At 40.8% G+C, this 27,635-nt stretch overlaps 1 protein-coding gene across 1 annotated transcript in view; it reads left to right on the top strand.

Moving 5' to 3' along the window:
• The window catches only part of LPAR1 (lysophosphatidic acid receptor 1), a 135,824-nt gene that overhangs the window by 28,189 nt on the left and 80,000 nt on the right, over positions 1 to 27,635 (top strand). The window lies entirely within an intron of this gene.

Here is a 27,635-nt window from a genome sequence, read left to right as displayed (position 1 = left end):
TTGGCTTAATATGGAATTTGTAATGTAGATGTTCATATGGACAATGGTGAACTCCAAATTCATGATGAGCAAAGCTGGTGAGTGTGTTAAGGAAGAAGGAATGAGGTTAGGGATGTGTTAAAGAAGGTGGTTAAGTATAATGCTTAACCATCATGTGGTCATCTTTCTACCAATTCGTGTATGTTTTTTCTTTGTGTTCCTAGTGACAATTGGGAATGTGTGGGATTGACCAGGAAGGCTCTTGTATTGTCGGGGTTTTCAGTGACTTGAGAAAGCTGAGAAGACTCTGTTACTGGCACTTTGTTTCTTGTGTGGTGTGGCCTTTTGTGTATCATGGGTGCTGAATAAACGTTCGTTGTATGAATGAATGAATGAGATCCACTGGCTAGGACATACAGTTAAGTAGTATTTAAATACTTCGCACTTTGGGGTAGATCACTTCTTTAGTTCGTTCTTCATTTCTCATGGCTGTGTGTCCTTATTCATTTTTCCTTTTGTTGTTCCACAAGCCTTTATTGAGGACTGTGTGTCAGGTGCCCTGGGCATTAGTATAACAAGATAATTATGGTGCTGATTATGTCCTCAAGGAGCACAAAGTCCAGCAGCTGTGTCATAAATAGTTTAGTGTGGTGGCTCTTATCTCTTGTGTGCAAGGTGCAGAGATGATGACATATATGAGGATATACAACTCTCTGCTGGCAGTGATATGTCTGTGTGTGTGACTAAGAAGGAGACTGGAGACTGCTGGGATTTGGCAACAAAAGATAGAGAGGAGCTTACTTTGCATGTCGGTAGTGGAAGAGGGCATTTTAATCCATGAAAATAGATATGAAAAGGCTTGAGATAATATGGTGTGTTCTAGGAACGTCAAGTAGTTCCGTTGGTAAATAATGGAAGACTTGCTCATGCATGAGGCAGAGGCCAGATTATGAGAGGTCTTGTGGAGTATGGAGATGAATCTAAGTTTGTCTCTTCCGTCTCAATTCTTAACAATTGAAAGGATTTCCACAGGCTTTTCAGATAGATCTGAACCTACTGTGGCAGGTTAAGTTGGAGAGGGGCAGAGAAGTGCAGTAAGATTAGTGATAGAGCTTCCTGCAGTTGTCCTGGGGAGATGACCTGAACTAAGTAAGGGACACTGGGCAATAGAGGATAGAGAGTGGATTAGAATCTATTGGAAAGTGTTGTCAATAGGATTTAGTGGCATGTTCGAAGTAGGAAAATAATAAGTGGATTTGGAATATTTTAAAATGTGAGGTCCTTAAATTATATATAGGCCAGTTGGAGTGTGAGAGAATGTTCTAGAATGGGGATGTATAGTTAAGAAGCATCAGCCTGCAAAAGTCTGTGGGATCCATTGGTATGAATAAGCTGGTCTAAGAAGAGGGAGCAGAAGGAGAATAGAAAAGGGCTAGAGAACTCAGGGGTGCACCAACATTTCCACATCATCAGAGGAAGAGGATCTTGCAAAGATGGCTGAGAGAGAGCTGTCAGAAAGTTGGTTAAGAATCAAGGGACTATGGTGTCATGAGTAGGGCCCCTTTAAAAAGATAGTGATTGGCAGTGTAAAATGCCACTAAAGGGTCAAGTAAGATGAAGACAGAGAAATGTCCTTGTTTAGAGGAAAGTGATCTTTTCTCAAAATTTTGAGTTGGTGAGGGCAGAAGCCATGGTGCATCATTGAAGGATGCAAAGGCAGTGAACGCCGTCTGTTACGTCAGTGTTCTTGGCCTTAAAGAGAGAGGGTGGTGGAGGGAAGGAGCAAAGTGGGGGAGGGGGAGAGGAAGAAGTAGTAGCTGGGGTCAAGGGAGTATTCTTCTGTTAAAAATAGGAATTATAGTATGTTTTTATTCTGAGGGCTGGGAATGGAGGAGAGAACAAAGCTGAAGGTACAAAAGAGAGAATAAGATAGTTCAAAACTAGATATGGCCGTTTGAGGACGAGGATGGATGGGGAGAAATGTCTTACAGAGTCAGTGTTGGCCAAAACTGGTGACTATTACTATCATTGGATGGTGAATGTTTTCAAGTCATATGCTTTACAGATGTTTATGGGCACAAAGAACTGTGTCAGCTGTCTATTGGGTGTATGATAGAGCCTTGATTATGTTTTCATGGAGCGATGAGCTGGCCATTTCCTCCTAAGTCTGACTTGTTGGGATAAAGTTTATTGGAATCATTAATCAGATTGTGACACGACTAAGAATATAAGGACATTGTATAAAAACCACAGCTGGCACAATGTTCACGGGTACATGTAAATAAATTGTTACTTTTGGATTATTGCTTAGCCTAATTCTGGTTCCCATTACATTCTTGCTTCTGTGAGCCACGAGAACCTGAAGTACAATCAGAGGTATTGGGAGATAATGAAGATATGTGGCTCACATCTTGCCTTCACTCCCATAAAGACTGATTTAGTTTTCATTCGCCAGCTCCCAGACAGATGACTTCAGACGGATGGTGCTCTTGGGAAGGAAAGAAGCTCCCTATCATACCATGTTGTACAGAAACCTGGGTGACTCTGCTCATTCTGTGATTGCTGCCACCACTTTGTAGTCACTGAATTCCAAATAATAGTTCACCTTCCTCCATCCCCCGAAAACAGAAGGAACTTGTCCTTCTAAGTAGGGAAACTCTACTAGGCATTCTCAGAGATGCCTGCACTTTCAAAGGCACTTCCCACTAAGCAAATTTTATGTTAGGTTTCCCCGGAGGATGGGCGCTAGGATGATTTGTGTGCCATCCTGCTTTTTGCGCTTAGGCCAGCCTTTCTCTGAATCAGCACTTGAGATGTGAGTGTGCATCTGTGAATGCTCTTCTACCTTGGAGTATTCTGGTTTTGCCCACTAAACTTTGGGGATTGGGGCAGCCATCATCTGTCCTCCTCCTGTTTGAGAATGAATCTCTGTGGTTTAAATACTTTCCTATTGATTCCATGGGAACTAAGGATTCCATTTCAAAATGGGCTCCCGATGACCAGCTTGGATTTCCAGAGTTTCTGATCTAGGCATGCAAATTAGCCTGGTCCTTATATTCCTCTTATACTGACAGTTTGAATTGCTTTGCCCTATTACCCTTGGCAGGAAAAATCCTATGTGTATTTATGGTTTTAGATCCTCAGGTTTATTTACCTTCAATTAGGGATAAGAGGATGCCTGCCTACTGGCACAAAAACAGACACATAGACCAGTGGAACAGAGTAGAGAGCCCAGATATGGACCCCCAACTTTATGGTCAAATAACCTTCGACAAAGCAGGAAAAAATAGTGGAAAAAAGACAGTCTCTTCAATTAATGGTGCTGGGAAAATTGGGCAGGTATGTGTAGAAGAATGAAACTTGACCTTTCTCTTACACCATACACAAAGATAAACTCGAAATGGATAAAAGACTTCAACATGAGGCAGGAATCTGTCAGAATCCTAGAGGAGAATATAGGCAGTAACCTCTTCGACATTGGCCACAGCAACTTCTTTCAAGATAGGTCTCCAAAGGCAGAGGAAACAAAAGCAAAAATGAACTTTTGGGACTTCATCAAGATGAAAAGCTTCTGTACAGCAAAGGAAATAGTCAACAAAACAAAGAGACAACCCACGGAATGGGAGAAAATATTCACAAATGACAGTCCAAACAAAGGGCTGATATTCAAGATCTATAAGGAACTCCTCAAACTCAACACACACAAAACAGATAATCATGTCAAAAAATGGGCAGAAGGCATGAACAGACACTTCTCCAAAGAAGACATACAAATGGCCAACAGACACATGAAAAAATGTTCATCATCACTAGCTATTGGGGAGATTCAAATAAAAACCACATTGAGGGGGCGCCCGAGTGGCTCAGTGGGTTAAAGCCTCTGCCATCGGCTCAGGTCGTAATCTCAGGGTCCTGGGATTGAGCCCCACGTTGGGCTCTCTGTTCGGCAGGGAGCCTGCTTCCCTCTCTCTCTCTGCCTGCCTCTCTGCCTACTTGTGATCTCTGTCTGTCAGATAAATGAATAAAATCTTTAAAACAAACAAACAAACAAAAAACACAAAAAACTACATCAAGATACCACTTTACGCCAGTTAGAATGGCCAAATTAACAAGACAGTAAACAACGTGTGTTGGAGAGGATGTGGAGAAAGGGGAACCCTCTTACACTGTTGGTGGGAACGCAGGTTGGTGCAGTCACTTTGGAAAACAGTGTGGAGATTCCTTAAGAAATTAAAAATAGAGCTTCCCTATGACCCTGCAATTTCACTATTGGGTATTTACCCCAAAGATACAGATGTAGTGAAAAGAAGGGCCATCTGTACCCCAATGTTCATAGCAGCAATGGCCACAGTTGCCAAACTGTGGAAAGAATCAAGATGCCCTTGAACAGATGAATGGATAAGGAAGATGTGGTCCATATATACAATGGAGTATTATGGCTCCTTCAGAAAGGATGAATACCCAACTTTTGTATCAACATGGACGGGACTGGAGGAGATTATGCTGAGTGAAATAAGTCAAGCAGAGAGAATCAATTATCATATGGTTTCACTTACTTGTGGAGCGTAAGGAATAGCATGGAGGACATTAGAAGATGGAGAGGAGAAGTGAGTTGGGGGAAATCGGAGGGGGAGACGAACCATGAGAGACTGGACTCTGAGAAACAACGTGAGGGTTTTGGAAGGGAGGGGGGTGGGGGGAATGGGTGAGCCTGGTGGTGGGTATTAAGGAGGGCATGTACTGCATGGAGCACTGGGTGTGGTGCATAAACAATGAATTCTGGAACACTGAAAAGAAATTTAAAAAAATAAATAAAAATTTTAAAAAAGAGGATGCCCATCTATTAAGCTCTCGAAAGCTGATGGATATTGACTTGCATTTATCCTCACTATTGTCCCATTGATATTGTGTGACACTTTTCTCCATTGTAAAAGATCTTTCTGAAATATATTCTGGTTTAACGTTGACACACAATGAATATTGTCTGGTAAAAATAAGTGTGTTTGTCTTAAAATAGCTACAATGCATACTCTAGTATTACAGTGATTTACTGTGGCGTGTGCAGTGTGGGGTGGCCTAAAAGTAAGATAAAAAATTGATTGCTCAAGGGAATTTTACAAGGATAGCATAATAGAGGAATATAGACGAATATGTAATTAGAACCCTCTTCCTTTTAAGGGATTTATTTAGGACCGCTCAGTGTTTCCATGTATTTGACTTTAATGTATGAAAAATTGGGAAACAGTGAACAGAAATCGTTAATCGGCTATGATCTTATCATCACTGCCTTAATGCCTACTTGGTTGTAGCTAGATTTCATTCTGACTCCAAAATGACAGAACTCTCTGGAAACTACATTTTGTAGAAGAGAATTATCCCGCTTCTGTTTTAATTAGAAAGTAACAGAGCTTTTTTCCACTTCACAGTGTTTGTGGACAGCATGCCAGCACTGTCCAATAGAAATTTCTGCAGTGATGGAAATGTTCTATTTTTGCACTGTTCGTGTATTATGCATGACCATCGTATTGGACAGTGCAGACCCTGACTTTGGACTGAAAACCAACCCCTGTTACTAGCTGTGTAGTTTTGCTGGTTTCAGAAGGCCTTTTCTTTTGGGCAGGCACAGATCCACAGTGAGTGGGAGGGTGCTTGCTGGATTCCAGCCCTGCCCCTCCCACCTAGCCACGTGCTCTTGTGCAGTGAGCAAGTGGCATCATTGGCAAGGATGGACCCCCCCCCCCCACCACTGAAGCTCTGTACCTTGACTTCTGACCCGGGAGAAAACCCTGGCTTCATGCCCCAAAGAAGTCTCCCCACTTAGAGCTGGCCCCATTCTTTCCTGAGTTACAAATCAGTGCTAAGAGCCTTGGGTGTACAGACAGACAAACTGCATGTTAGAATTCTTCCTTGCGCAGGATTTCCGAGGGTGATGGGAGAAAAGGGGACATAGTGGATTACCACATGATTATTTCAGAAAGCAGAGCTGCGTCATACAGGGCCGCTCCCCGCTGTTCTCTTTGGTTCCCACCCTTTATTATGGAAAAGGAGGTAGAGTGGAGGAGGCCTGAGCCTTTTCACTTTTAATTGTTCTTTATCAGCAAACGAAGCGTTCAGTGGACATTCACTGCTTTTAACTCAGCCCCACCTTTCTGTACTTCATAGATAATACATTGTACTTAATATCACTGCTGGGTATCATCATCATCATCATCATTATTATTTTTAAAGATTTTATTTGTTTGACAGAGAGAGACGGGGAACAAAGCAGGGGGAGTGGGAGAGGGAGAAGCAGCCTCCCCGCTGAGCAGGGAGCCGCAGGGATTGATCCCAGGATTCTGGGATCATGACCCAGGCCGAAGGCAGATGCCTAATGACTGAGCCACCCAGGGTCCCCTATTATTATTATTATTTTTTAAAAGATTTTTATTTATTTATTTGACAGAGATCACAAGTAGGCAGAGAGGCAGGCAGAGAGAGAGAGAGGAGGAAGCAGGCTCCCCGCTTGAGCAGAGAGCCTGTTGCGGGGCTCGATCCCAGGACCCTGAGATCATGACCTGAGCCGAAGGCAGAGGCTTTAACCCCCTGAGCCACCCAGGCGCCCCCCTATTATTATTATCATTAATGGCAGGCCGTTATTCTTGGTTTTGAGGCCATGTTGAGGTTTTTGCTTGTCTTTTTCTTTTTCTTTCTTTTTTTTTTTTTGCTTGTCTTTTTAACCGGAAATTGGGTGGAGATGTATCAAGGAGTTGGGACTGATGTCATCTTTATTCAGAAGTCCGTTTATGACCATTTGCGTGATTTATTGACTTAACCAAGGCTTTTGATCCTAATGAAATGGTTCTTGGGTTGAACTGATTGATCTCAAAGATTTTAGACTTGAGTATTTAAAAGGGTTATTATAGCCACCCTGAGAATCATGTAGTATATAGGAATTATCTTTTAGATGGATCAAATTCCATTTCCAAGTGATCTAAAACCTATCTGTGTCCACATCCCTCTGCCTTCTTTTAAATTTATGACTAATAACTCAAACCTTTCTATGAACCAGCTATTTCCTTTATCGTGGTGTGATCTTGTGCTCCTGACCAGGAAATGAATTTAAGATGCCTCAGACGTGTTGGCTGGTCCTTTTCTTAAAGGAGAGCTTGCTGTGGACTCTGTCCACATGAAAACTGTTGGTTTTGGCAGATACCTTTCACCGTTCAGATGGACAGCATTAAATCCCTTCATTCCGTGGGTCAATTCCTATAATGGTGTGCTGGGTACATTTTGCAGCTCTCTTATTCTGTGGACTCACACTGGGATTGAGTCCTGCTCAAAAATGACATGTTCTTAGCTTCACTAAGTGTTAGTTCATGTCCGAGATTTATAAAGGGCAACACGTGAACTCAGATCTTTTCATCACTGACCCGCGGAGTTCCAATTAGTCTTTATTGAATAATGCAAAGGCTCCTTCCTAAGAAAATTTCTGGAAATCCTCACAGTTGAATAGGCAAAATTGCCCTCTGTTTGGAGTACAATGTCATTTTTTTTTAAAGAAAAGACCAAATTTGCTTTTTATTTCTCATATCAAAAACACATGAGACTGGTTTTTATTCAACAGCCCTGAACACTTAGACTTCAGGCACTTAGCAGAGACTGAGTTGTCTACTTTCCAGTTGTATCAAAGGCCAGTTGAGGGAACTGATAGATTAAAGGAACAGTCTCATGAGTGGTTCTCAAAGTGTAGTCCCTGGTGCAGCTCCACCGGCATCACTTGAGAACTTGTTACTAAGTGCAAGATGGCTCTCCCTTGCAGACCTACGGTCAGTACTCAGCCGTCTGGTATTTGAACAAACCTTCCGATGAAATCTGGGCGTCGTAGGCTATAGTTTGAGAACCATTAGTTTAATGCACTAGTTAACACATCTGGCTTTCAACCTAGGCTCACTTGGGGCACTCATTAAAATACACATTCCTGGTTCACATCCACACACAGTCTGATTCAGTGAGCCTCGCGTAGGGCCCAGGAATCGGTGTTTTTAATGTTCTGTGGCAAAGCCTGCTTTGGCAACCTCTGCTTTCACCTTGTGTCCTGTTAGATCACTCAGTTGTATATATGTGGAAGATAATGCATTGCCCATATACAGGTGTCTCTGTAGAACTCTGATTTAAGATCATGGCTTGTAATAGAGGTTTACTTAAGGCGTTAAAACTACAGGTGATTGGATTCTGCTAAAGCAAAAGCCTCTGGTAGAGGTGAGGAGAGTTGTTCATTCTGGCGTGTGTTCTGGGTTTAAGAGTCTCAGCCCTCTGAGAACTGTGGGTTTAAATTTTTTTTTATTTATTTATTAAGTTTTTAATTTTAATTCCAGTATAGATAACATATAGTCTTATGTTAGTTTCAGGTGTGAAGTATAGTGATTCGACAATTCTGTATAATACTTGGTGGTCATCATGATAAATGTACTCTTTAAACCCCATCACCTATTTCTTCTACTTCTTACCCTACCTACTTCCCTACCTACCTCTGGTAACCATCGGTTTGTTCTCTATAGTTAAGAGCCTGTTTCTTGGTTTGTCAATCTCTCTCTCCCTTTTTCTTTCCTCATTTGTTTTGTTTCTTAAATTCTGCAGATGAGGGAGATCATATGGTATTTGTGTTTCTCTGATGGACTTTTTTCACTTAGCATAATACTGTCTAGCTCCATCCATGATGACATGGCAAGATTTCACTCTTCTTTATGGCTGAATAATATTCCATTGTGTGTGTGTGTGTGTGTACACATGTGGAACACACACACATACACCTTATTTATCCATTCATCTATCTAATGGACACTGAGCTACTTCCATAATTTGGCTATTATGGTTAATGCTGCTGTAAACATAGAGGTACATGTATCCCTTGGAATTACTGTTTTTGTATTTGGGGAGTAAATACTCAGTAGTGTGATTGCTGTATTTTCAGGTAGTTCTATTTTTAACTTTGTGAGGAATCTCCATATGTCTTGTACAGTGGCTACACCAGTTTGCATTCCCACTAGCAGAGCAAGAGGGTTCCTTTGTCTCCACATCCTCGTCAACACTTGTTTCTTGTGTTTTTGATTTTAGCCATTCTGATAGGTGTGAGGTGGAATCTCATCGTAGTTTGGATTTGCATTTCCCTGATGATCAGTGATGTTGAGCATCTTTTCATGTGTCTGTGGGCCATCTGTTTATCTTCTTTGGAAAATGTCTGTTTGTGTCCTCTGCCCATTTTTAAATTACATTATTTGGGGTTTTTTGGTGTTGAGTTGTATAAGTTTTTTTAATATGTTTTGGGTACTAACCCTTTATTGGATATGTCATTTGCAAATATCCTAAGAACCATGGATTTTTGTCTTCTGCTTTCATTGAGGGTTGGTAGAGAAGAAATGGCCATATTAATATTTCTTTCTGTTTTTACCACATGATGACTCTCGCTTAGATTTAGTAGAACATAGTCTCTCTTTCTCTCCCGATAGTTAATATGCAGCTCTTCATTTTCTCTTTTTGGTTTAGTTGCCAGAGAGCTTGGTAACATTTTGCACTCAATTTAGAAATACCTATTTCCCTTGTCCACTTTTATCCATGAGTCTTATTACCCCCAGCTTTATTGAGATATTATTGATCTATAACGCTGAGTTTAAGATGTACAACATGATGATTTGTAGGTATATGTTGCAAAATGATTATAAAAAGTTTAGTTAACATAACCATTATCTCTTATAATTACCTTTTTTTTGTGGTCATGACATTTAAGATCTATTCTCTTAATAACTTTCAAGTGTATAATACAGAATGTTAGTTATAGTCACCATGCTATACAGAGTCCCAGAACTTACTCATTTTATCGCTGGAATTTTGTAAACTTTGACCAACATCTCCCCATTTCCTCCACTCCCTAGGCCCTGGCAACCATATTTCTGTGATTTTGCTTTTTAGATTTCACATACAAGTGAGGGCATACAATATTTGTCTTTCTCTGTCTGACTTAGCATAATGCCCTCAGGGTCTATCAATGTCACAAAAGGCAGAATTTCCCCCCTTTTTATGGCTAAATAATATTTCATTGTACATATATACACCACATTTCCTTTAGCCAGTTATCTGTCCATGGACAGTTAGGTTGTTTCCATGTCTTTTCTATTGTTAATGTTGCAATAAAAATAGGAATGCAGATATTCCTTTGAGATAATGACTTTATTTCCTTCAGTAATGAAGTCCAGAAGTGGGATTTCTAGATCGTATCGTGGTTCTGATTGTCCGTAAACCTCCATTCTGTTTTCCACAGTGGCTGCACCAATCTGCATTCCCAGCAAGAGGGCACAAGGAGTCCTTTTTGCCCACCATCTCAGCAACACTTGTTATCTCTCGTCTTTTTGATAACAGCCGTTCTAACAGGTGTGAGGTGACATCTCATTGTGGTTTTGATTTGTATTTCCCTGATAATTAGTGATGTTATGAATCTTTTCATGTGTCCATTGGCCATTTGTATGTCTTTGGAAAATGTCTATTCAAGACCCTTGCCCATTTTTAAAATCCACAATTTTTTTTAAAATTTTTTTTTTTTTTTTTTGCTATTGAGTTGTATGAATTCATTATCTATTTCAGATATTCATCCCTTATCAGATAGGTGGTTTGTGATTTTTTTTCTCCCAGTCTGTAGATGTCTTTTCATTTTGTTGATTATTTCTTTTGCTGTGCAGAGAATATAGAGAATATAGTCCCATTTAATTATTTTGGCTTTTGTTGTTTGTCTTTTGGTGTCACATTAAAAAAATTGTTGTCAAGGACACTGTTATGTTTTCTTCTAGTAGTTTTATGGTTTTGGTTTTATACTTCTGTCTTTAATTCATTTTGAGTTAATTTTTGTAAGTAGAAGAAGAAGGGGTACAGTTTCATTCTTTTTTGCGTGTGGATATCCAGTTTTCTCAGCACCGTTGGTGGGAAAGACTGTCTTCTCCCCCATTGAGTATTCTTAGCTCCTCGTCAAATATTAGTTGATCATATATGTTGGTATTATTTCTCAATCCTCAGTTCTGTTTCAGTTGCTTGTGTTTTTTCTTTCTTAATTGTGTTTGAGTAGCATTAGTTTTTGATGTAGTGTTCAACAATTCATTGGTTGCTTATAACCCCCAGTGCTGTGTGTTTGTTTTTATGTCAATACCATATTGTTTTGATTATTATAGCTTGTGCTAAAGTTTGAAATCAGGAATTGGGGTGCTTCTAGGTTTATTCTTTCCCAGGAACAATGGCTATTTGGGGTCTTTTGTAGTTCCATAAGAATTTTAGGATTTTTTTTTCCTATCGCTATAAAAAATGCCATTGGAACATTGATAGAAAATGCTTTGAATTGATAGATGGCTTTTGGTAGAATGGACATTTTAACAATACTCTTATTCATGAACACATATCTTCCATTTGTGTCTTCTATTTTTTTCATCAGTCTACTAATTTTCAGCATATAGCTTTTTATGCCTTCATCAAATAATTATTCTTAAACATTTTATTGTTTTTGACGCATTCTAAATGGGATGGTTTTCTTTTTAATAGTTGATTGTTAGTGTGAAGAAAGAAATGATTTTTGTGTATTGATTTTATATCCTGCAACTTTATTGAATTTATTCTAACTTTTTTTTTGGTGAGATTTTCTATTTATAAAAATCCTATCATCTGCAAAGAGAGACTTTCCTTCCTTTCTGATTTGGAAGCCTTTTATTTATTTATTTATTTTTTGCCTAATTGCTTTGGTTAGAACTTCCAATACTAAATATGGGAGTGGTGAGAGTGGCCATCTTTGCTTCATTCCTGATCTTAGTGGGAAAGCTTTTAACTTTTCAGTGTTGAACATGATGTTAGTTGTGAGTTTGTCATATGTGGCCTTTATTATTTTGAGGTATGTTCCTTCTAGTCCCAATTTGTTGAGAGTTTTTATTATGAACAGATGTCAAATTTTGCCAAATGCTTTTTCTGCATCTGTCGAGAAGATAATAATATTTTAACCTTTTATTAATGTGGTTGTATCATGCTTAATGATTTGTGTATGTTGAGCCACACTTGCAGTGTTAAATCACACTTGTCATGGTGTATGATCCTTTTCATGTGCTATTTGGGTTTGCTAAAATTTTGAGACTTTTTGCACTTTTATTTTTTTAAGATTTTATTTACTTATTTGACAGAGAGCACAAGCAGGAGGAGTGGCAGGCAAAGGGAAAGGGAGAAGCATCCTCCCCACTGAGCAGGGAGCCCAACATGGGGCTTGATCCTAGGACTCTGGGATCATGACCTGAGCCAAAGGCAGACACTTAACCGGCTGAGCCATCCAGGCACCCTGTGCACCTGTGTTTATCAGGGATATTGGCTTATGTTTTCTTGTAGTATCTTTATCTGGCTTTTGCAACAGGTTAATGTAGGCCTCATAACATGGATTTGGGAGTATTTCTTCCTCTTCAGTTGTTTTGGGAAGCATTTGGAAAGGATTGGCATTAATTCTTCTTTACATGTTTGGTAGAATTCACCAGCAAAACTATCTAGGCCTGGCCTTTTTTTGGTTGGGAGGTTTTTGATTAGTGTTTCTATCTCCTTATTTGTGTTTGAGCTGTTCAGATCTTCTATTTCTTTCTGATTCAGTCTTGGTAGGTTGTTTGTTTCTAGGAATTTATCTGTTTTTTCTAGATTGTCTAGTTTGTTGGCATATAATTGTTCGAACTCATAACTCTTGTTCTTTTAAAACCTGTAAGCTGCCTGAAACTAGAGATGGATGGGGCCCAGAAGCTATGTAAATGGTATAATATCTGCCCTTGGCTTTGAAATAAGCTTATTTGGAGAACCTCTCCCAGCCGCGGATCCCTGTCTCCTTTGTGTCTTCTTGCATTTATGATGGACGTACTACAGTTGTCAGTATCCTGGTCATGAAAGAGTTAATGTTTTCCATTACCAGGCACTGACCTAGGCAGTAGGGGAAATCTGGTTCATTTTGTTTCAAAATACACCATACCTCAAATAAGTACAAACAGCTGCAATGCAGGATTGGGGCCAAAAGAAATCAGTGTGGTGCTATGAACTCCAGCTGAGAGGAGTTCATGTAACATGGATCTGAGATCAGGCTCCAAAACGAAACCATCAGGCCCCAGCAGGAGAAGAGCCTTCCCTTGTCATCCTGGTCACCTCCACAGCCACCACTAAGACAGGGATGGCTCTTCAGAGAGGTGACTGGTTCCTGATGCCTCTGGATCCCCTTCTGGGCTGTGGACTGAGCACACCACCTTCCGTTGGAACCCAGTGCCATAGTAGTGCAAAATGAAGAAATCTCGGAACACAGAGGATTTATAGATCTGTTGCCTGCTTATTTTATCTCCATGACTTGGCTTAAAACGGCAACCACATGAACCCTGGCCTTACAGCACACTCCTTCCTTTTTTAAGCCCCAGGAAACCCTTGTTCAGGTAGAAACTCTGCCACTGAGTGTGGTTGGGGGTTTTTCCTTCCAGATTTTTCAGGTAACATCCGTTGAATAAAACTTTTTTTTTCTTTTTCTGATTCCTTTTCTACCAGAATTCCCTTTTTAATTTTATCATGCTTTCTCTTCTCTTGGGCTTAGCCATATAATATCTTTTCACACTGGCGAGATGTTTTTCTGTAGGACACTCTCCATTCTTTACATATTTGGATTTCCCCCTGTGATTTTTCTGGACAAGTAGGACAGCATTTTTCAGACTGATGATTAGATGGTCAGAAGCCTTTAAAGTGGTGTCTCACAGCTGTTTTTAGGTCTCCAGCTGGTTTTTAGGTCACGTCTCAGGCATAGGGGTTCTGCGGCTACTTGGTGGTTTTATTATCTCTGTAGTTTGTAAAAAGGCTTCACCGCCTTCCCATTTTCTGCTCCTTTCCTGATAAACAGCTTCAACAATAATTTAAAAAGATAACCACTGTCACATTTAAAATCCTTTCATAAGAGGAAAACAAGACTTAGAATACCATTCACGTAAGTTCGGGAGGGGCCCCTTTTTTGTTTGCTTGTTTTCCTAGTTACTAAATCATGGCGCACTGAGGAAAGTCCTCTAATTCCCTCTGCTCCACATTCCTAATTTCTTCAGCAGGGATGATAATGTTGTAAAATGTTACTCATGAAATTGTTATATTAATGAACGAGGCCAGCCTTCCCTTACTGACCTTTCAAGTTGGCAAAAGCATATTCGAGAATTCTCAGGAACCAATGGTATTTACATATTCTCTGCCCAGCCGGGAACAATTCATGCTGTCCCCCAGTCCTAGCGGTCTTCAGATTTCCCTCCATACTTACTGTTCTAAGGAAGTCTGTTTTAAAGAGAGATCGCCAGGAGGGACCTCACTGAGGAACAGCGAGCAGGAAAGGAAATTAAATTAAGCGCTTCATTGTTTCCATTGTATTCAACAGGTATTATTTCTTTACCTCCTCAAAACGTTTGGCCAGGATGTCTAGATCTAGACTTAGGATGTACGGGATTTTTTTCTTTCTTTCTTTCTTTCTTTCTTTTTTTTTTTAAGGTAACCCATCTCCAGTTTAATTAGAGATTAGTAAAGGAAACGCGGTTTCTTATTTGGCTCTTGAACTTTGAAAAGAAATAAAACGTTCATATTTCTGAAGAGCACGTTGAGAGCCAAACAGCATCTGGAAGAGATTATTCTCACTGGTAGGCAGAAGAAGTTTCATAATCCACCCTCTTCAAAGAACGTGGTACCTTGTCCCATTTCCCCCATAGCCTGGAAACTGAAGACGTCTTAAGACCACATTGGTGGGTCATCTGCCTTTTGCTTTGTTTTGTGTTGATGGAAATGTATCTCTTTGGTGCCATAATACTTCTTTAGCTTTGAAACTCAAGCAAAACTTAATGGTGTGATGCTGCCTGCATTGTGTGCTGTAGTCCAGACTTCTCCTCTTTCAAAAGACCTATTTGACTTTTGGCAACGCGCCTCTCATACACAGCCGTTTGTCTGAGACCTCTTTTCCTGTCTTCTCTACAATCAGGCGCATGTGTGTCTGGGGTAGTCATGTAATTTGTAACAGTAACTCCTAACCAGATTAAATTTTGTAAAATTCAATTTATTCTCGGGCCTGTGTATTCCTATGTTAAACGGTGACACATGAACACTCCTTTCCAATTAAACACATTTTCTCTTGGATGGAGGGGCTTCTGCTGCCCCGGCTTCTCCCCTCATCATCCTCCACCTCTCCCTCCTCTTTATGACCTACAGAGAAGTTGCAAGTAGAGTACGAAAGTACGAAGGGACCTTTTAACTCACTGAGTCAATTAGAAGTGACTTGTTGAGGGGCACCTGGGTGGCTCAGTGGGTTAAGGCCTCTGCCTTCGGTTCAGGTCATGATCCCCACACCGGGCTCTCTGTTCGGCAGGGAGCATGCTTCCCCTGCTCTCTCTCTACCTGCCTCTCTGCCTACTTGTGATCTCTGTCTGTCAAATAAATAAATGAAAAATCTTAAAAAAAAAATAAAAGGAAGTGATTTGTTGACATGATGTTGACACCCTCAAGTACTATAGAATATATTTCCCATATACAAGGACGTTCTTCACATAGTCACAAAGCCACCATCCACATTAGGAGATGAGCATCTTTATTATGTCTAATTTTCGGGTCCTCCTGCACTTTTCCCAACTTATCTCAATAATCTTTATAGCAAAGGATCCAGTCCAGAATCTTGGATTGTATTCATTTATCATGTCTCGTCTTCTTTAACAGGGACCAGTTTCTCGGTGTTATTTCCCCTCTTTTATAACCTGATCTTTTAAAAATTATAGGACGCCTGGCGCAGTCAGAGGAGTCCATAACTCTTGGTCTCAGGGTCGTGAGTTCGAGCCCCACGTTGGGTGTAGAGATTTACTTCAATAAGTAAAACTTAAAATTAAAGGTTATAGGAAACTTATCTTGCAGAACGTCCCTCAATTTGGGTTTGGCTCATGTTTCCTTTGGTTAAATTCAGATTTTGAACCTTGGGCAGGAATATCACAGAAGTGAGACTGTGTTCTTCTCATCACATCCTCTCAGTGGCACACAGAGTCTGTTTGTTCCAATTTCCCGTGATACTTACTTCAAAGATTTGATTAAGGTGGTGTCTTTCAGACTTATCTACTGTAAAGCTTCTGATTTCCCTTTGTAATGTATATGGATTTTGTGGGAGAGTTTTTGGGTCTATGTAAATATCCCATTTATTGCCAAACTTTTATTCATTTATTTGCATTAAAATGAACTCCTTAATTTCTATTTAAAAGGTTTTAAAGCTGTTACTGTCCTTTATTTTGTAGATTAAAAATTTTTATTTTAGGCCAAGGGGCTGCCCTTGAAGCAAACTTCCCTGTTCTTTTAACATGTCCGCATGATTCTTTGAGTGCTGTCTTTCTGGCAAAACAAGATACTCTGAGTGATACCATGTACCATTTCAGGGCTTAGTAAATATGTATGTATTATCCTTGTATGTTTTTCCAAATTGCGGGCAGTGTATAGATACACAATTTCAATATAATTTAATTTTCCTTGTATAAAAATTGTATAAATTTTTATCATATAAAATTAAATTGTATGTATACAGCTTTAGTAACTCAGTTTGGCAAGTCTTGTAGTATCAGGTGTTTAGATGGTTTCTAAAATTTGCCAGTCATACACAATAATGCATCAAGCATCCTTGTAGCAAAATCTTTGCTTAGTATTAATTCTTTACCCAGTATAAATTGCTAGATGCCTTTGTTAACAGGCCCCTTTGCTGTTACACACTGTTACTCTGGGCTGAGTCACTGGTCTTATCACAGCTGTAGACTTCTGTATTCTGACCAGCTGTTTGGATACTTTGCCCCCCCTCCCATTTGCTCTCTTTTCTTCCCCTCTTCCCTTCTCCTTACCTCCATTAACATGAATATGCATGTCCATATTCCTTCAGTTGTGGGCCATTTAGGAATTCTGACTTGAGAAATATGCACTTGCTCTCAGGAGGAAATACCTTCCATCTCCCCCAGTGGCTGCATTTGGCAGAGTCTAGCTTGGCCCAAGGCTTGGTTAGGGAGGTTGTCATTCTCCGTGTCTTGAAACTGAAGGACTGCAAATACTTCAGCATGGCTCAGAGGCTCCCTCCCTAAACATTCCTCAGTAAAATTTATCCATGCTGTGCGTCAGGGTAGTTCTTCTTTCCTGTAGACACAAGTCCTAAGTCCCATCGGTCTTTGCACTACTCTGGGTCCCTATGCAAATGGCTGAGGGTCATGGCATGAGATACCAAGAAGACCAAGAGCTTAAACATTGTGGGGCTTGGCAGTAGAAACAGGGCAGTAGTGAGTCTCTCTCTCTCTCTTTTTATAATTTTTTTTTTAAGATTTTATTTATTTATTTGAGAGAGAGAGACAGCATGAAGGAGAGAGGTCAGCAGGAGAAGGAGACTCCCCGCCGAGCAGGCAGCCCGATGTGGGACTCCATCCTGGGACTCCAGGATCATGACCCGAGCCGAAGGCAGTTGCTCAACCAACTGAGCCACCCAGGCGCCCCGAATCTGTCTCTTATCCAAAGAGAAATTTGTTCTACCTTTCAAGAGGATTCTCTCAGTCCTTTTAGTTGACTTTTCTTCCTTCATCCCTATCCCTTCTCTCACCCTTCGTGATGGAGTACACTCACTTGTTCATTGTTTTCTAACCCTGAAAGCTGTAATTCTAGCCCATTCCTGGTCTACTTTTACTAAAGCACAACCCCTCTCCCCCATTTTCTAAGCCATATAACAGAGACTAGCTTGAGTTTGAGATGATAAACAGAGGATAGGCAACACATCTTTCCCTTTAGTGGTGACAGCTGTTCTGAGATTTTTCTGCCACTTGTGTTCTGACAATTCCTGGTTATTTTGAGACATTTCAGGAGAGTATCTCTCCCAGTCAAGAGCACTGTTCAAAAGTGAAAACAGTGTGCCTGTCAGTGCACTCTTTGAAATCAGAACAGTGAGTTTCTTTAGATCATTTTGGGCCAGTTTCTAACATCTGTAGAATGCTGGACTCTGAACAGATAAGATACATGTTAAAATGGGCGATGGTGGTGCTTTCGGTTCTCCTTCTGCTGGCCGCGTGTATCCCTTCCTTGGAATGCGTCCGCTGAGTGCCATATGGAAAGAATGATAGACTTTTAGGCCAAGTGTAGAGTGAAAGGTCTGATTGAAAAGCTGGAGAAGCAAATGGAAAAACTGATCCTATATGTAGGAAAAGAAAAGATTTAAGAACACGAAACATTTTGTCTTCAGTAAATATATTGAAGCAAGGTCTTGGGCCTGATACTTTGAAGACGAGAGGAAAAGTTTCTGCTGCCACAGGTAGAGATGGTATTTTAAAACAAAACATGAGGAAACGATTCGGTTTCTTAAGTGCTTTTCTGATTTCTTTGTTCTAAGTCTCTATGGGAAGCAAATGGACCCTGAGAATGATCATAGCTTTCTTCATCCCAGCTGGACCATTTGCTTCATTGGTTTTATGTGAAGCAGTGGTAAGGCTAGGAAATTGAGCTAAAAGAATGCACCATGGATCTTTAGTCACCCATTTATTCTCCCTTTCTTGGCTCTTTGAGCCTGAAATTCTCCTTTTATTGACATTAGAAATAAAAGAGTATTGATTAACTCTCAAAAGGTGATGATGTTTCCCTTTTTCTGGCAATTTTCTGAAGGCCTTTTTTAAAAAAAAAAAAAATATTTATTTATTTATTTTGGAGAGAGTGAGCTGAGGAGAGCAGGTGCAGAGGGAGAGGGAAAGCAGACTTGTGTAGAGCCCGATTCGGGGCTCGATCTTACAACCCTGAGATCATGACCTGAGCCGCCACCAGGAGTCTGAAGCTTAACTGACTGAGCCACCCAGGTGCCCCGATGAGTTTTTCTCTTAGTTCACTACAGCTATAGGCATTTCAGTTACATAGCTTTTAATAGTTACAATAACTGCATTTTTTGGTCCCGTTAGGATCCCAGGTATTCTGTGTTTACATTGAAAGTCTGCCCGTGCTCAGGCTCCCCTCAGCACCTTATTTTTATTTATCACATGACCAGTTGCATTATACCGTTGAGTGGATTTTTCAGGGAGAACTACATCCCAGTTATATTTAATAAAAGTGCCTTGTTCTTGCTCTTGCAAGTAGATGACAGTTTGGGGTGAACATATACATTTTTTTTTAAAAGATTTTATTTATTTGACAGACAGAGATCACAAGTAGGCAGAGAGAGAGGAAGGGAAGCAGGCTCCCTGCTGAGCAGAGGGCCTGATTCGGGGGCTCAATCCCAGGACCCTGGGACCATGACCTGAGCTGAAGGCAGAGGCTTTAACCCACTGAGCCACCCAGGTGCCCTGAACATATACTTTTTGAGTCATTACGTATTTCTGACAATAACCATGAAATTTGTTCCTGTCTTATCTGCTGTGGTCAGGATGATGGTGGCTATATACCGCCCCTACCCACCGCCCCCCTCCCTTGATCTTTATTTTAATGGGAATGCTTTTAACCCTTGTGGTTCACTAACTTAACTTAGTGCTTCAGTTGTAGGTCATTTACCCCATAGTTTCCCTGGAAGGTGGTGAGCTCTCTGTCCCCCCCCCTTTTTTTTTTTTTTAAAGATTTTACTTATTTATTTGACAGACAGAGATCACAAGTAGGCAGAGAGGCAGGCAGAGAGAGAGGGGGAAAGCAGGCTCCCCGCTCAGCAGAGAGCCCGATGCGGGGCTCGATCCCAGGACCCTGGGATCATGACCTGAGCCGAAGGCAGAGGCTTTAACCCACTGAGCCACCCAGGTGCCCCTCTGTTTTCCCCCTTTTAATTGTGGTAGCAGATACCTAAGATAAAATTTACTGTCTTACCCATTTTCGGGTTTGGATAGTGTTATGTATGTTCCCATTGCTGGTCAACAGATCTCCAGAACCCTTCATTTGGCCAAACCGCAACGCGGTACCCATTAAACAACAGCTCCCCATTTCCTCCTCCCCGCAGCCGCTGCCAGCTATCCTTCTGCTTTCTGTCTCTGTGAATCTGACTGCTTTAGGTACCTTGTTTGAGTGGAATCACCAAGGGTTTATCTTTTTGTTACAGGCTTATTTTGCTTAGCATAATGCCCTCAAGGTTTATCCATGTTGTAATATGGGTCAGCATTTTCTTCTTTTTCAGGCTGAGTGATATTCCCTTGTATTTACTACCACATCATTGCTCCATTCACTTGCTGATGGGCACTGGAGTTGTTTTAACTTTTTGGCTATTGTGAATAATGCTGGTTGGAACATGGGTATACAAATATCTCTTTTGAGACCCTGCTCTCAGTTCTTCTGGTGATAGATCCAGAAGTGGGATTGCTGGGTCATATGATGATTCCATTCTTAACTTTTTGAGGAAACCCCATCCTGTTTTCAATAGGAGCTGAGCCATGTTGCCAGTAGCACATAATACTACTGGTATTAGTACGTAGTGTACACACTAGTACATAGTACACAAGCAGTAAAATAAAGGTTCCGATTTCTTCACATCCCTGCCAGTACTTATTTTCTGCTTTTTTGGATAGCAACCGTTCTAACGGGTGAGGTGCTATCTCATTGTGGTTTCGATGTGCATTTCCCTAACAATTGGTGATGTTGACTATCTTGTCGTGGTGCTTTTTGGCCATCTGTATATGGAGAAATGTTTGTTCAAGTCTTTTGTTCATTTTTTAGGTGTTTGATTTTATTGTTGAGTTGTAGCAGTTCTTTATATATTCTGGATATTAACTCCTTTTTAGATTTAGGATTTGCAAATATTTTCTTCGATTCCATGGACTATATTTTTACTTTTGATTGTGTCCTTTGCACAGAAGTTCTTAATTTTGATTTAATGCATTTTGTGTGTTTTTTCTATTGTTGTTTGTGTTGTGGTAAGTTCTTTAAATCTTCTACATCTTTTAAGAAAAATTTGCTTGTATTTTTTTTTTAAAGATTTTATTTATTTATTTGACAGACAGAGATCACAAGTAGGCAGAGAGGCAGGCAGAGAGAGAGGAGGAAGCAGGCTCCCTGCCGAGCAGAGAGCCCGATGCGGGGCTTGATCCCAGGACCCTGAGATCATGACCCGAGCCGAAGGCAGAGGCTTTAAACCACTGAGCCACCCAGGAGCCCCTGCTTGTATTTTTAAGTAACTAAGTGCCGTTTGTCCTCAGATCTACCAATTATTCTTATATTGACTCTCTTCTTTCTGTGCTCCATAGCTATACTGTCTAATCAGTCTAGTAAATTCTATTATTACAAGTATGTGTAGTTTTTCTCAAGCCCCTCTTCCATGGCATCCACTTGGTTTTCTGTTGTAGTACTTCTGCCTGTTGTAATTTTTAATTTTTAGTGTCAGCAGTGAGACAATCTCTTCTTTTGCTTTTATTTATTTATTTATTTATTTTTTGAACTCTTTTTTTTTCTAATATTTTATTTATTTATTTGACAGACAGAAATCACAAGCAGGCAGAGAGGCAGGCAGAGAGAGAGGAGGAAGAAACAGGCTCCCCGCTGAGCAGAGAGCCCGATGTGGGGCTCGATCCCAGGACCCCAAGATCATGACCTGAGCTGAAGGCAGCGGCTTTAACCCACTGAGCCACCCAGGCGCCCTTTGCTTTTATTTTTTGCTGCATGTTTGTAACTTTAATTGTCAAGTAGCTGTTATGAGGCTTACTTAAGAAAAGGAGCTCTTCTTTCCCTACCATTTTACCCTCACTGTAAATAGCATTTTCATTCGTTTTAGTGGCTTTGTTCAGTATTTTTTTTTTTTAAGATTTTTTATTTATTTATTTGACAGACAGAGATCACAAGTAGGCAGAGGGGCAGGCAGAGAGAGAGGAAGGGAAGCAGGCTCCCCGCTGAGCGGAGAGCCTAATGCGGGACTCAATCCTAGGACCCTGGGATCATGACCTGAGCCGAAGGCAGAGGCTTTAACCCACTGAGCCACCCAGGCGTCCCTGTTCAGTATTTTCATTGTATCTCTAAGATCTCTAAGATCTTTACTTGTACTTTTTGGTATATCAGTTTTGAATATTTCTAGCTGTCCCACGGGGAAGGTATGTCGTACACACATTCCCATCCTGTACCTCTTTGTCCTAATACAGGTCATGATTTTGATTAGGGCCCTTCATTCCTGAGTGTTAATGCCATCGTGACCTTGTTAATGTTAATAGTGGAGCTATCTAGAATTCTAGGAATCCTTCTCCTCTTCTGCAAATCCTCCAAAGTTTTAATCCTTCTTTTTATGTTTGTGTTCTGTGTACTCATTCAGTCTCAAACTCTGTCAGTTCTAGAAGTCTGCTCCCGATGTGTCCAGATGGACAGTTATTTTGCCAAAGCTACTTCTTGAGTCCTATTACCTGTCAGCCAGGGATCGCATTTCTCAGTGATGCCAGAAATTCCTTTGGTTTTTCTTCTGTACTGAACTCCTGTTTCTGTATTACATGCCTTTTATTTTCTTATTTTCCTCCCTGTTTTGCTGAAGAACATCCTCCAATACAATTGTAGGTTGTAAATGGCTTGCCTCATTGTCTTCTGGCTTCCAGGTTGCTGTTGAGAAGTCCAAAGACTATCTGATCCCTAATTCTTTGTTTATCTGCACCACCCACCCCCAATTTCTGATTGGCCACGGGATTTTCTTCTATCTCTACCATTTAAAAATTCTTTGTGATCATATGCTTAATGTGGGCATATTAAAATCAGTTGAGTTGGGCAGGTAGGCACTCAGTGGACTCTAATAGTCCACAAATTTATGACTTTTCTGTTTTAGGAAACGTTTTGAGTTATGTGACCCTCCTCCTCCCATTTCCTTTTTTCTTTCATTCTGGAATTGCTTTTCTTGAGCTCTTGGATCTCCTTGACGATCCACTACCTTTTTCCTTCTTACCATTCTATTTTCCTTTGCTTTTTTGGCTCTACATTTTGGGCAAGTTTCTTAACCTGATATTTCAGTCTTTCTACTGCATTTTGAATTAGCATTTGTTAAGTATCCTGTGTTTGTTTCAGTGGGTGCAGTGTTATCTTTCTGGTGTTACTATTGTTACGTTTTCATCTGCTTAGAATCCAGAGAACATTAGTCCTTTGATGCTATAAGGCTGGCTATCGGCTGGCTATCAATGCTGTTTTGCTCTGGTAGGGGGAATAAATACCAAGAAAGACAACCTATCGCTCTGACCTTCCTATCTCACATCTTCTTGTTCCTCCAGGTTTGAGGTTTGGAGTGTTTTTTTCTACTTGGTTTCTGCCAGACTAAAGAGTTCGCTGTGGAAGGATACACAGATTTAAAGTCTGGCATTTTTTCCTACTTCATCTAAAAGGCTTTATTTATATGTAACACTTTTCTAAAGCTTTAAACATTAATGTGTTCTTTTCTGGTTGTAGCATGGATGACTTCTTTCTTCCCCCCCTTTGGTACTTTTCATTCATCTTTTATGTTTTGGAGCTGGCAGCTTTGAAATCTTTACCCATGTAAGCCCCTCCCCCACCAAGCTCTGATTTATCTTCTCCTTCTCGAAAACCGTCTTTTACTTTATTTTTTGTTTTCTGCTTTATCGACTGCCTTCATTCAAGTTCATAATTCAGATTTTTTTCTTTTTTCTTTTTGGTTAACGCAGACTCATTCTGACCTCAAGATTTTAAAAGTTTTTTTCTTTTTTTAAAAGATTTTATTTATTTCACGGACAGAGATCACAAGTCAGACAGAGATCACAAGTAGGCAGAGAGGCAGGCAGAGAGAGAGGGGGAAGCAGGCTCTCTGCCGAGCAGAAAGCCCGATGTGGGGCTCAATCCCAGGACCCTGGGATCATGACCTGAGCCGAAGGCAGAGGCTTTAACCCACTGAGCCACCCCAGCGCCCCTAAAAGTTTTTTTTCTTAACATAATACCCCCATTCCTTAAGTAAATACTTGCTCTGATCCTAGAATCTTCCCTTCTCTTGAGCCATAATATTTTTCATTTGCCTGGTGGATTTGGATTTTTCTCTGTTGCTTATCCATAGGGAGGGAAGTCTATGCATATTCAGTATCCAGTATGGCCCTGTGTTCTTTCAAGAGGCTGAAATGAGTCACTGTTGGACTCAAGTCCAGATAAAGGAAAATGGTTAGATTTATAGTACATTAATTTGCCAGTTAGAAATTCATCTTCCTATGAGGCCTAGAGAAGGAGCCAGTATCAGCTGCAGAAGTAAACAAAAGGGAGTTTGCCTCAGAACCAAAGACTTTTCTTTTAGGTATTTGGGGTGGCACTTAGTAAGGTCTTTGTCACTTGGCAAGCCCATGTCAGAAGCCAGCTGGTAGAGTTTTTCCCCACATGTTTTCTGGGGCAGTCATCATGGTCACATGTAAATCAGAAGTAAATACAGCCGGAGATGACTTGCTCAGTTGAAGCCAGAAACCCCATCTAAGGAGTGAGTGTATTGGAAAGGTGCTCCCATGTCTCCTGGCTTCATCCCCTCCACCCCTCATCCCTCTGAGCTAGGCGTATCGTTATGAATCTGTTAGGGTCTCATTTGCTTATTTTCTGTCCATTCAGTGTGGTTTCACATGAAGGCAATGTTGTACCTTAGTCCTCCTCTCAGCCTCTCATACTGATTCTTTCTAGAAGATTTTTCTGAAAATTCAAGCAGTAGCAGGGCTTCTAGGGCTGATTCAGGATATTTCCTGTTCTTAGAGTCAGTTGGTGATTTCTCTGGTAACGTAGCACGGAGGAATGAGCCTATGTAGCTTTCTTACTTATGAATTGTATTTTGTACATCTGTTTTGAATCGTAGGGAGGGATAATGAGTTAATTTATACCCAATGACTATAGAGGAATAGATGAATGGGCCAGTAAATAAGTAAGTGATGGCTGATCTTTTGCAAGTGAAGGGCATGAGAAGTGGTTTGCGGTTTGGGGAAGAATGGTAGAGATCAGAAGAGATGCCTAGAATGGGGAATTAAGTGAAGTAGAGAAGGAGGGGAAGAGCAACAATAATGACCCAAGGGCAGCTGGGGTCAGTGGGGCCAACCCCCTTCACTCCATGGCTCTCTGCAGCTGGGTGTTCCAGCTGTGTTCCAGCCCGAGTGAAGAGAGCAGAGAGCTGGATTGGTGGCCCGTTGGAAGAACTACAGGACAGGCAACCAGATATTTGGAAGACTTCAAAGAGGGATTAATTTCTTTTTTTTATTTATTTTTTTATTTTAAATAAATATTTATTTAACTTTCCATGTGTTTGTTTTCCTAGAAGATAAGCTCCCCAAGGGCACAGAGCCACTCATGTGGCTCATGTACCTCTTTTTTTTTTTTTTAAATTTTTTACTTTAATAAACATATAATGTATTTTTATCCCCAGGGGTACAGGTCTGTGAATCACCAGGTTTACACATTTCAAGGCGGTGGGGGGTTGGGGGGAGGTAGGAAAAGAAAAAATGAAAAGATGGGATTGGGAGGGAGACAAACCATAAAAGACTCAATCTCAAGAAACAGACTGAGGGTTGCTGGGGGGAGGGGGGACGGGAGAGGGATTAATTTCTTCAGAAATTCGGTGTGATGCTATGGTTGACGTTGCGAGGCTCTGGGACAGCAGGGGACTAGCATGTCACAGGGAAGTGGCTTACTTGGATAGGGACTGAATGTTAGTATTTAGGATGTCCTCTTACCTTGTCTAGTTCCCCCATGATCTGTGCAGTTTGGTAAATAAGCTGGGAAGTACATAGGTTTTATAAATGTAGTTTTAGGACTTCACTCCCACAAGAGAGCTGATTTATACCCTTTGCGGTAGTATCGCTTAGCCCTTGTATTTTTGGAGTTAAGTAACCGTGTGCCATTTCAGAAAGGGCTCCTGTCATGTCAGAATAGGTTCCACAGAAGCCTCACAACTCGATAGGTCTGAAATGCATTAGAGAAGGCAGTTAACTTTCTGCCTTATTTCCTTGCTTGCTTCTGGAAGATAGGAAACTAGGAATCTGGGCTCTCTCTTACGTATCTCAAGGATGTGTGACATAAATCAAAACTAGGAATGCCTCATTACCGTTTTCTACAGATGAGAGCAGCAGCCCAGGATTCTCTGTTTCAGAGTTTGGGGAAGTTGGTTACCCTGCAGGGCCTCTGGCTCACATCCTGCTTTCTTCAGGACCATCTGAAATTTGTTCTTAAACCCTAAGCACTTTCTGTTCTTAATTTGTGTTCACATGGGTCGGGGGGCGGGGGGCTAGTCTGTGGAAAGAGCATGGCCCTGGAGTGGGACCTGGACAGGTTGTCCGCTCCCTCGTGTCTGGGTTGTGTGGCTTTGGCTACATAGGCTACACAAACTTTTACAGCCTCAGGGTTCTTGTCCGTGAAATGAGGTGACACTCTGTACCTCAGACTGTATGTGGAATGAGTTTCTCAGTGCTCAGCATCTCCTAGGCTTTCATTAAATCCCAGTGTCTTGCCTGCCCCCTTTGCTGGTTGGCAGTGATGCCACCAGGCATATTTGCCACATCCACTTCTATATCCTTTTCCCCACCACAGGCTAGTTGCTCTCTAGTCATCTTTCAGGCAATTCTCTGTACTCTGACTATTGAAAATCTTTTAAGGTCATATCACTAAATGAGTTAGCTTAGATATTGGACCCGAGCATACAGTGTGGGTCTTTAAGAATAGAATCTCACTTGTCTGCTTATTTTGTTTCTTGGTTATATATACATCGGTCCACCCCACATATGATAGAGTAAGACGGTATGAATTATAAACACATGAGAAGGAAAGAGGAAAAATTTTTAAAAAAAGTAGGGATGGGCACAAAATGATGCCGGGAATAAGTTCAGTACAAAACAGTGCACCATGGGTGTCCTGTAATTTTCTCAGTGGAGGCTTGGCATTCAAGCCCAAAGGCACTCCCACTTCCCTGTACATACACCTTTCTCCCAGGCTGTTCACTTAGATTCACAGTAGGATGAACAATGGTCTTTTTTTCCCCCCTCTCCCCTAAAGCTAGGATTAAGGAGAACATTAGGGCACCTAAAGAATTTAGTGTTGAACGTTCTATACCAAAATAGTTTGACAGTTTTACTCCTTACCTGTTAATAACTGTAATCCCTATAACAGAGAGGACAAAGAAGGAAGGAGCCATAGTTCTAAACAAAACCTAAAGCTATTGAAACTCTAGGATGAAGGGTAATATGCAAAGATGGGATAAAAATCAGAACTTCAGGTTCAAAGAACCTAGGTTATTTCTTAGGACACAGTTGTGAGATTTTGTGATTCACCTGGCATCATCCAACTGGTACAGAGTGGTGCCAGAAAATTTGTTACTCAGAAGGCTTGGATTAGATGTCCAGCTCAAGAGTTAAATCTTTACTTCTGCTATAATGGAAAGTATCATCTTCCAGTAGTTGAGAAGTGTTGAGTATCATCTTGCATGCTGGTGAAACGAGAAAGGATATTTCCAGACAAGAGCTCCCTGAGGTCAGGGTCTGGCTCAGTTTGATTCGTTACGCTCCTGGTTCACTGTACATGCTCAATAAATATCTTTTGAATAAAAGAAAGGATACCGTTAGGTGGTCCGAAAACAACCTAAAAATGAGAACTTTTCTTAGAAAGGAAGACTTTTCTTAAATTCTTACAACAAAAACAGTTTCCCCACGGATCGAATTATGGTGTGGAAACAATCACTTTGGTCTTCAGACAAAACT

This window comes from Martes martes (assembly GCF_963455335.1).
Source record: "Martes martes genome assembly, chromosome: 12".
Taxonomy (NCBI): Eukaryota; Metazoa; Chordata; class Mammalia; order Carnivora; family Mustelidae; genus Martes; species Martes martes.
The sequence above is the reverse complement of the archived record's forward strand: the minus strand, read 5'-3'. Positions and strand labels throughout refer to the sequence as shown.